At 44.4% G+C, this 8064-nt stretch overlaps 1 pseudogene; it reads left to right on the forward strand.

Moving 5' to 3' along the window:
• The first annotated feature begins 6894 nt into the window (after positions 1–6894).
• LOC100953836 lies at positions 6895–7699 on the forward strand (annotated as a pseudogene).
• Positions 7700–8064: the final 365 nt, after the last annotated feature.

Consider the following 8064-nt stretch of genomic DNA (forward strand, 5'->3'; position numbering starts at 1 on the left):
AGCATCCCCTCCAAAATTCATGTCAAAACCTAATCCCTCATGCAATCATATTAAGAGGTGTAACCTTTAGGAGGTGATTAAGTCATGAGCACCCCCCCAACCCCATTATGAATGAGATTAGTGCCCTTAGGAAAGGGCTGAAGGTAGAAGGGGGTATTCTTTGGCCCTTCTGTCCCTCCAGGCAAGTGAGGTCACCCTCTGGAGAATGTAGCAGTGAGGTGCTAGCTCAGAAGCAGAAGCAGCAGCCCCATCCTGCCAGTGCCTTGATATTAGACTCCTCAGCTCCAGAACTATGAGAAGTACATTTCTACTGTTCCTAAGTTACTCAGTCTGTGGTATTTTGTTACAGCAGCAGAAATAGCCTAAGATACCCACACATAACCAAGTTATTAAGTAGTGAGTGAATGGGCAGCCCTGGGGTTGGGGCTAAGAATCTTCAGCATTCACATGGGGTAGAAGTTCGCTGTCCTGAGTGAGTGCCAAGTAACTGCTAGGAGGGTGGCTCATACTTCACTGTATCAAACATCCTTCACCGGGAGCCAAAGGCAGAGCTGCTGATGTCTGTCTGAAGGAGGCAGAAGAGGACGGGGCATGTTCTACATGGTCTTGAGCTGTGCCTCAGCTCTGACATGAGTTGTGACATTACCCAGGACTGCTTCTCAGGTGTGGCTCAGAGGGCAAAAGCCCTGCCTGTGTTCTGGCTAGAAAACACATGTGCATGACCCTGCACACACAAACACACATGCGCACACACACGCTCCTTCACACTTCACCTGCCCCCAATCAGGAGCACTCCGTAGAGACTCTAGAGATCTCCATTTGGGAAGCCCTGCCCAGTGTTAGGGGGTTAGGATTAGAAGTCATAGAAATTGTTCCTGTCTCCTCTTTGACACTTTGAAAGAGCCACTGCCACAGCCAGTCAAAGTAACTTTGTTTTTCCCAGGGAATCTCTATTGGAATGCTTTTCTTTTTCTTACAGAATCTACCAGACATGAGATCATGAGATAGATGTGAGCACTCTCTCTCTTTCTCTCTCTATATGTGTATATATATATTTTTCCCTCTCTTATGCGGCATTAGCCTCCTGTTGGCCCTTTCTGACACACCCTCTGCCTTCATACACTAAGCACATCAAGGGTCATACCTCGTCCCCATTGTTCTTGCTTGGCCCAGACAAGTCTGTGGGAAATCTGGGATATTTGCTTCTAGGTATGTTTCCAAGGCCACTGCCACTGAACAGCTCGAGGTAGCAACTCCGGGTCTTGTCCAGGGTAACTTGGAACCAGGGAAAACATGCCAGGATCCTGGGATTTGTCCTGCTATTGGCCATCTTGCCTGAAAGGAGCTGACAGAGCAATTAAAAACCAAACAAAAGAGAGGCCTGCACACACACACCCCAACCTCGAGGAAGAGGGACCCCGAGGGGGAAATAAAATTTAGGAGGTTTATTGAACCCACTGTAGAGCGGATACAGAATTTAAATTGATTCCATAATTTATTGCATTTTAATTAGCAATCACAAGAGACCAAGTATTGTTTACTCTCTTGTTAGGAGTGCTAGCTGGAAACAAATACCAGAGAGTCTTAATAAGGATGAGTTATATTTACTGTTTTCCATTTTACAGTCTTGTTATAATCATCACAAGAAGAGATTCATTTAGTGTTCATCTGTTCTTGGTATGACATTTGTTGACCACTAGGGTGACATAAAATCAGAAGAGCCAAGAGCCCCTCCACCCCCATCCCACCCCGTGCTTGCTCCTGCATTATTTTCAATAATATAATTTAATGTGGATAAACTTCGGGCTTAGGTTAGGTAATGTGAGTTCCCATGTGCCGTCGTCACCCAAAATGCATCTAAATGACTGCTAGTCGTTATTTATTCAAAACAGAACAATGCTGCAAACAGATGGACAGCTGTATTTCTATGCACCCTTCAACTTAGAAACGCCAGCCACGGCGGGCAGCTGAGAAGTGTCTCTCCAACGCAGTACACACCCCTCAGCTAAGCAGGCCACATGTCTGACAGGTTAGCCCACTTGTTTTCTCTCACTCTATGTTTTTGCTTTGGGGGTTGACAGAATGTTAATTCTCTTTAATGACGATTCTTCAGGGCCAGAGATTTGGGGGCTTCTGAACAGCATTTTTTATTACTTGAAGAGGAAAAATCCTGATCTACTACTTGTGGGTTGGGACTCCTTAGGACAGTTTGTTTCCTTGGGGACACTCTGGGTCCTGTTCCTTGCTGGGGACATTATAAAGTACTTTTTTAAATACCACCATGTATTGTTACAGCGATTCCCGTTCGTCTTCCCAGTTCTCTCTCTCGGATTGGGTAGCCTGCAGATAATAGGGCTCATTATCTCAAGTCTAAAGGATATTTTATTAAATGAGGTAAGAAGACTTGATTCCAAAAGCCACCCTCAAAAAAGGAGAATGTTTTGTGTAACCTCAATACACATACCCTTTTGAGACTTTTCATTCGAAATGGATTTTTTCCCCCAAAGCAGATGAAGTAGATGCCACTGTTTATTTATCCCTCTTTTTCTTTTTTAACCTGTTTTTTCTGCCTAGCCACAAAAGCACCAATCCTATGCTTGAGTTTTAATTAAACCTTGCTCCCTGTTAAAAAGCTCCTATTGTCCTTTTCATTTAAATAGGATTCTTCTTAGATCTTTAACAAGACCACCGAGGAGTAATAAATCTAAGTAATTGTCCTTATTAAGAGGAGATTATTCTCACAAGACTATAACAGTCACCAAAGTAACTAAAGCCATTTCCAGGTACCACTTAGAGTATCTTCCGCCTACCCAAATACAGAAAGATCTCGTTAGTCACTTTCTTTGCTGCTCAAATTAAATTAGATGGCATTCTGTTGATTTTCCATATCTTTTGCAACAGAAGGAATATTTGCCCTTTGATGATATTAATCAGGAAACCTCAAATCCAGCTATACTGAGTTCATGGGATAGAGATGACCCCTCCCTTATTCCCTCCCATCCTTCCTTCCTTCCTTTTTACACCTGATGCCCAAATTCCTGCTATGCCAGGCATTCTACTAGGCACTAGAGGTTCAAAGATAAAAGACATAGTCCCTTGGATGGTATATTATTCATTCATCTAATATTTACTAAACATCTTCCATATGCAAGGCACTGAAGTGGATGCCGAGTTTTCAAAGAGATAAAAACCCTTTCTTCTTGGAACGTAAAATGTAGCAGGAGTTCAGACATTAACCCATTAATTACATAACTGACTAATTATAACCATGGCAAAAATTATGAAAGAGGACAGGGTACCATGTGAGCATGTAGGAGACAGTCGTTAGATTATCTACTTAGTCTATTGCAGATACAGACCTTGACCTTGCCATCCTATAAAACATGCAGGGTAATTGCCTCACTTCCAAAGTTCTTATGTAGTCAGTGGCTCCTGATGCTTTCAGTTTTTATTTCAAACCCATGCCTTAAACTAGCTTCCTTTGGTTATAGGACGTTAACATTTCTAGATTAGATTTGTCAAAGAGAAAACTGGTCTACTGGAGCACTCCTTGAAGCTTCATTTCGGAAGTGCTCATGTACACATTTGCATATACATGGTAGCCTGCCAAGAGCTCCCTAAGCTTGGGAGCAAGTTTTAACTGTCCCCCCAAAAAGGTCATCAACCTTACTGGCTCCTGTCTTTGCCTTCAGATCGTGAGGCTATAGTTGGCATCAGCTTAGCTCTCACACTTCATATTGAGTGTTCTCCAATTTCTTGTTTAGGAATTACTAGTGAAAACTGATTAAGTCTATTGCCTCCAGAATTGACAGTAATGTAGAAATTGTGGGTTCTATGAATGTAGAGAGAATTGTAAAATTCTTTCTCGGGGTACAAAAAAGAAGCTACCTAGAGCTGTGCAAAGATCAGGATGAGAATCTTGCCATTTGCAATAGAAAATATCTGATTATACGACAATAGTTCTCTTCTCTCTCATCCAACAAGTCAGTTCTGTTCAACAAGATCAGCATGGGCTGGCACCCCTTGACTTGTGGACTGTTACCTTTGTGAATTGTCCATGGGCTGGTCTGGACTTCAGCCTTTCAGAACTTAAGCCATCAAGAGCTGACCTGTTGTTCTGGGAGGGACCGACCCATCAGCCACGCAGTGAGACTGAAGGACAAAGCACGGTGCTGGAGGACGGACTGGCAGGGAGAAGCGACTCACAGGGTCTACATGAGTGGGACACACTTTTCCTGAAACAACTTCAAGTCATGATCACAAGATTGCTGGGGAACATATAATCAGAAGAGTTAGATGACTTGAATATTTAGTGAAATAAACTATTACAGCCTTTCATACCTATTGCTTTCATGGCAACTGGAGCTAGAACTAACTGCAACTGGAGGACTCATTTGGCCTTAACTCCCTGCATTCTTCTTCACGGTCAGGACACTTTGCCAATGGGAGGGAGTGACTCTGTTGAGTCAGACTTCCCTTAACCTGGACAAATCCTCCCCAAATAGCACTTTGCTATTCATAATACAGTAATGCAGTAATCAGCTTCATGAGAACCTTTTTGAAGTCTTAAAAATAGGCTAATTCGGCCCGGCGCCTGTGGCACAAGAGGCTAAGGCGCCAGCCACATACACCTAAGGTGGCAGGTTCGAATCCAGCCCGAGCCCGCCAAAAACAACAATGATGGCTGCAACAAAAAAATAGCCTGGTGTTGTGGCAGGTGCCTGTGGTCCCAGCTACTTGGGAGGCTGAGGCAGGAGACTCGCTTGAGCCCAGGAGTTGGAGGTTGCTGTGAGCTTTGATGCCACGGCACTCTACCCAGGGGGACAGCTTGAGGCTCTGTCTCAAAAAAAAAAAAAAAAAAATAGGCTAATTCTTCTTTACCACTGGGTACTTTTCTTTAAAAAAAAAAAAAAAAAAATCTGGGTGGCACCTGTGGTTCAATGGGTAGGGCGCCAGCCCTATATACCAAGGGTGGCAGGTTCAAACCCAGCCCTGGACAAACTGCAACAAAAAATAACCAGGCGTTGTGGCAGGCACCTGTAGTCCTAGCTACTTGGGAGGCTGAGGCAGGAGAATCACCTAAGCCTAGAGTTGGAGGTTTCTGTGAGCTGCGACGCCACAGCACTCTACTGGGGCAACAAAGTGAGACTGTCTCTCCAAAAAAAAAAAAAAAAATCATATATTTGAGCATGTATGATAAACATATCTAAGAATCCGTAATTAGGTAATGGACTAAAACCATGATCTCTATAGGAACGAATTCCTTTCTGAAGCCCTTGTTGCCTCTAGGATCCAGTCCCAATTCTTTCACACTGGCTTTTACGGCCCTCAGCTTACATTATTAGCACATGCATGCCCTTTCTTGTGGTGAGCAGGCTTGGCTGGCAGGGCCCCACAGCCTGGGAAATGCTCAGGGCGTGACTCCCAACCACTTCTTCCTTAACATTGTTTCCACCTATCAGAAGTCCTGGAGCCCAGGCATAATTTTTTTTTCTTTTTTGTAGAGACAGAGTCTCACTTTATTGCCCTCCATAGAGTGCTGTTGCATCACAGCTCATAGCAACCTCCAACTCCTGGGCTCAGGTGATGCTCTTGCCTCAGCTTCCCCCCGCCCCCAGCAGCTCAGGTAATTCTCCTGCCTCAACCTCCCACTCCCGACCACAGGCGCCCGCCACACACCCGGCTATTTTTTTTGTTCAGTTCAGCTGGGGCTGGGTTTAAACCCACCACCCTTGGTCTATGGGGCTGGCGCCCCCCATGCATACTTTCCTTGTTATCAGCAAGCATGCAGTTTTTCCTCTTTAAGGTTGATCTCTACCCCATGTGTTAAGATTTATGCAACCTCGTTAAGATACTGTACAAATAAAGCTGTTCCATGGTTCAGGGGCTGGCTGCAGTCCTCAGCTGCGTCAGCCCTCGTGATGCTATCCTAGCTGGTGTCTCCTGTCTTTCTTCACCTTTCCCATCTTTCTGGCTTCATTTCTCAATTTCCCACCATTTCCACTCAGGTCAACTCTCCCTCCTCACACTAGGTCGTGAGAGGTCCCGCTCTTGTGCCGGTACACGACACTTTCTCACATCTATACAGAGTAGCCTCTCTTCCAACAGACATGTTCTCCCTTTATGAACGTTACACCTTCCCTGGATTGCTAGTGGGGCTTTAGAGAACTTGGGGCCATTTTGTCTCCTTCAAGCAATCTTTTAAAGGGCAATCTTATTTTATGGTTCTCAGAAGTAGGGTAAGGTGGGGGAACACCTTACTAAAGCCCCTAGCACACAAATAAAAGGATCATTGTCATAGCATACTTTAAAATATTAACACACCAGCTATCAATATACAGCCAATTCACAAGTGTGAAAACACATATCCCCACACTTTTGTAGTCTCTACTTTGAAATCTCTAATGAGAAGATTTTTTTGAATGAAAAAATGATGACTTAATAACAAAAGAGGGAATCTTTATTTTCTCTTACACTTAATAGAGTTCATTATAATTTTTTTCTAGGACAACTTAGTACAACAGATCTTTAGTGACAAATACAGAATATCTGTAAGTTGACTACCCAAGGGACTATAACAAACTAGTCAGCAAATGGAAGTGGTCAACATAAGTAACTAGGCCTACTGTATGTGGTGCCTGTCTGGTCTGTGAAAATTAGGTCAACCTACAAAAGTAGTCAATGTAGGGAGGTTGTCAACTATGGCAGTTCTTCTGTATTTGCAAATAATCAGAAAATTACCAAGGGCTTCTGAATCTATCCATACATTTCCAGTTAGGAAGGGAATAATGTTTTTAAAACTTAAGATTAACCTGCAATCAACTATGTGAGGCTGGCGAATTCATGTGGAGGTCAGAGTGGAAGCAGGTGTGAGTGGGTCCAACAGAAGGAAACATGGCTGCCAAAGTATCTGAGTCCATCGGCAAGGTCAGCCTGGAGGCATGGTGAACTCTGCTTTGTATAATGTGGACACAGAATTGTCATCTTTGATGGATTCTATGGAGTACAGGACATTGTGGTAGGTTTCTCATTCCATAGGTACAGAAACCAATTATCTTTGACTACCATTCTCGACCACATAACATGCCAGTCATCACTGGTAGCAAAGATTTACAGAACATCAACATCATGCTGTGCATCCTCTTCCAGCCTGTGGCCAGCCAGCTTCCTCGAATCTTCACCAGCATTGGAGAGGACTACAATGAGCGTGTGCTGCCATCTACTACTATAGAGATCCTCAAGTCGGTGGTGGCTTTGATGCTGGAGAGCTAATCACCCAGAGAGAGCTCGTCTCCAGGCAGGTGAGCAATGACCTTACAGAGCGAGGTATCCTGGATGATGTTTCCTTGACACATCTGACCTTCGGGAAGGAGTTCACAGAAGCAGTAGAAGCCAAACAGGTGGCTCAGCAGGAAGCAGAGAGGGCCAGATTTGTGGTGGAAAAGGCTGAGCACAGTAAAAGGTGCCATCATCTCTGCCAAGGGTGACTCCAAGACAGCAGAGCTGATTGTCAACTCACTGGCCACAGCAAGTGATGGCCTGATCCAGCTCTGCAAGCTGGAGGCTGCAGAGGACATTGCATTCCAGCTATCGTGCTCTCGGAACATCACCTACCTGCCAGCAGGGCAGTCTGTGCCCCTCCAGCTGCCCCAGTGAGGGCCTGCCCTGCCCGTACTCCTCAGGCCAACTGGGCCACAGCCTTGATGATGATTAACATCACCTCCCTTCTGCCCCCACCCAGAAATCACTGGGAAATCTCATGATTGACATAAAATGAAGGAAATAAAATTAAAATCACTTCAGATCACTTAAAAAAAAAAAAAAAAAGATTAACCTACAATCCAGGATATGCTACCTACTCTGAGCTTATTTGAGTCCCCAGCAAAATAGGATGGCTTTGTCTTTCTTACCAGTTCCTTTTACAGAATTCTTTCTGCATATGTTCTTGCATTTCTTGCATTATTACTTGACAAAGAGGCTGCCACCCATGTGCTCCCTATACTACCATATAGGGCTTTTCCGAAGCTCTGGGCAGGAGGTGGGCAATTCCAAACATCTGCGCTA

This window comes from Otolemur garnettii, unplaced genomic scaffold (assembly GCF_000181295.1).
Source record: "Otolemur garnettii isolate 467f Iridium unplaced genomic scaffold, OtoGar3 scaffold00010, whole genome shotgun sequence".
In the NCBI taxonomy this organism is placed as follows: Eukaryota; Metazoa; Chordata; class Mammalia; order Primates; family Galagidae; genus Otolemur; species Otolemur garnettii.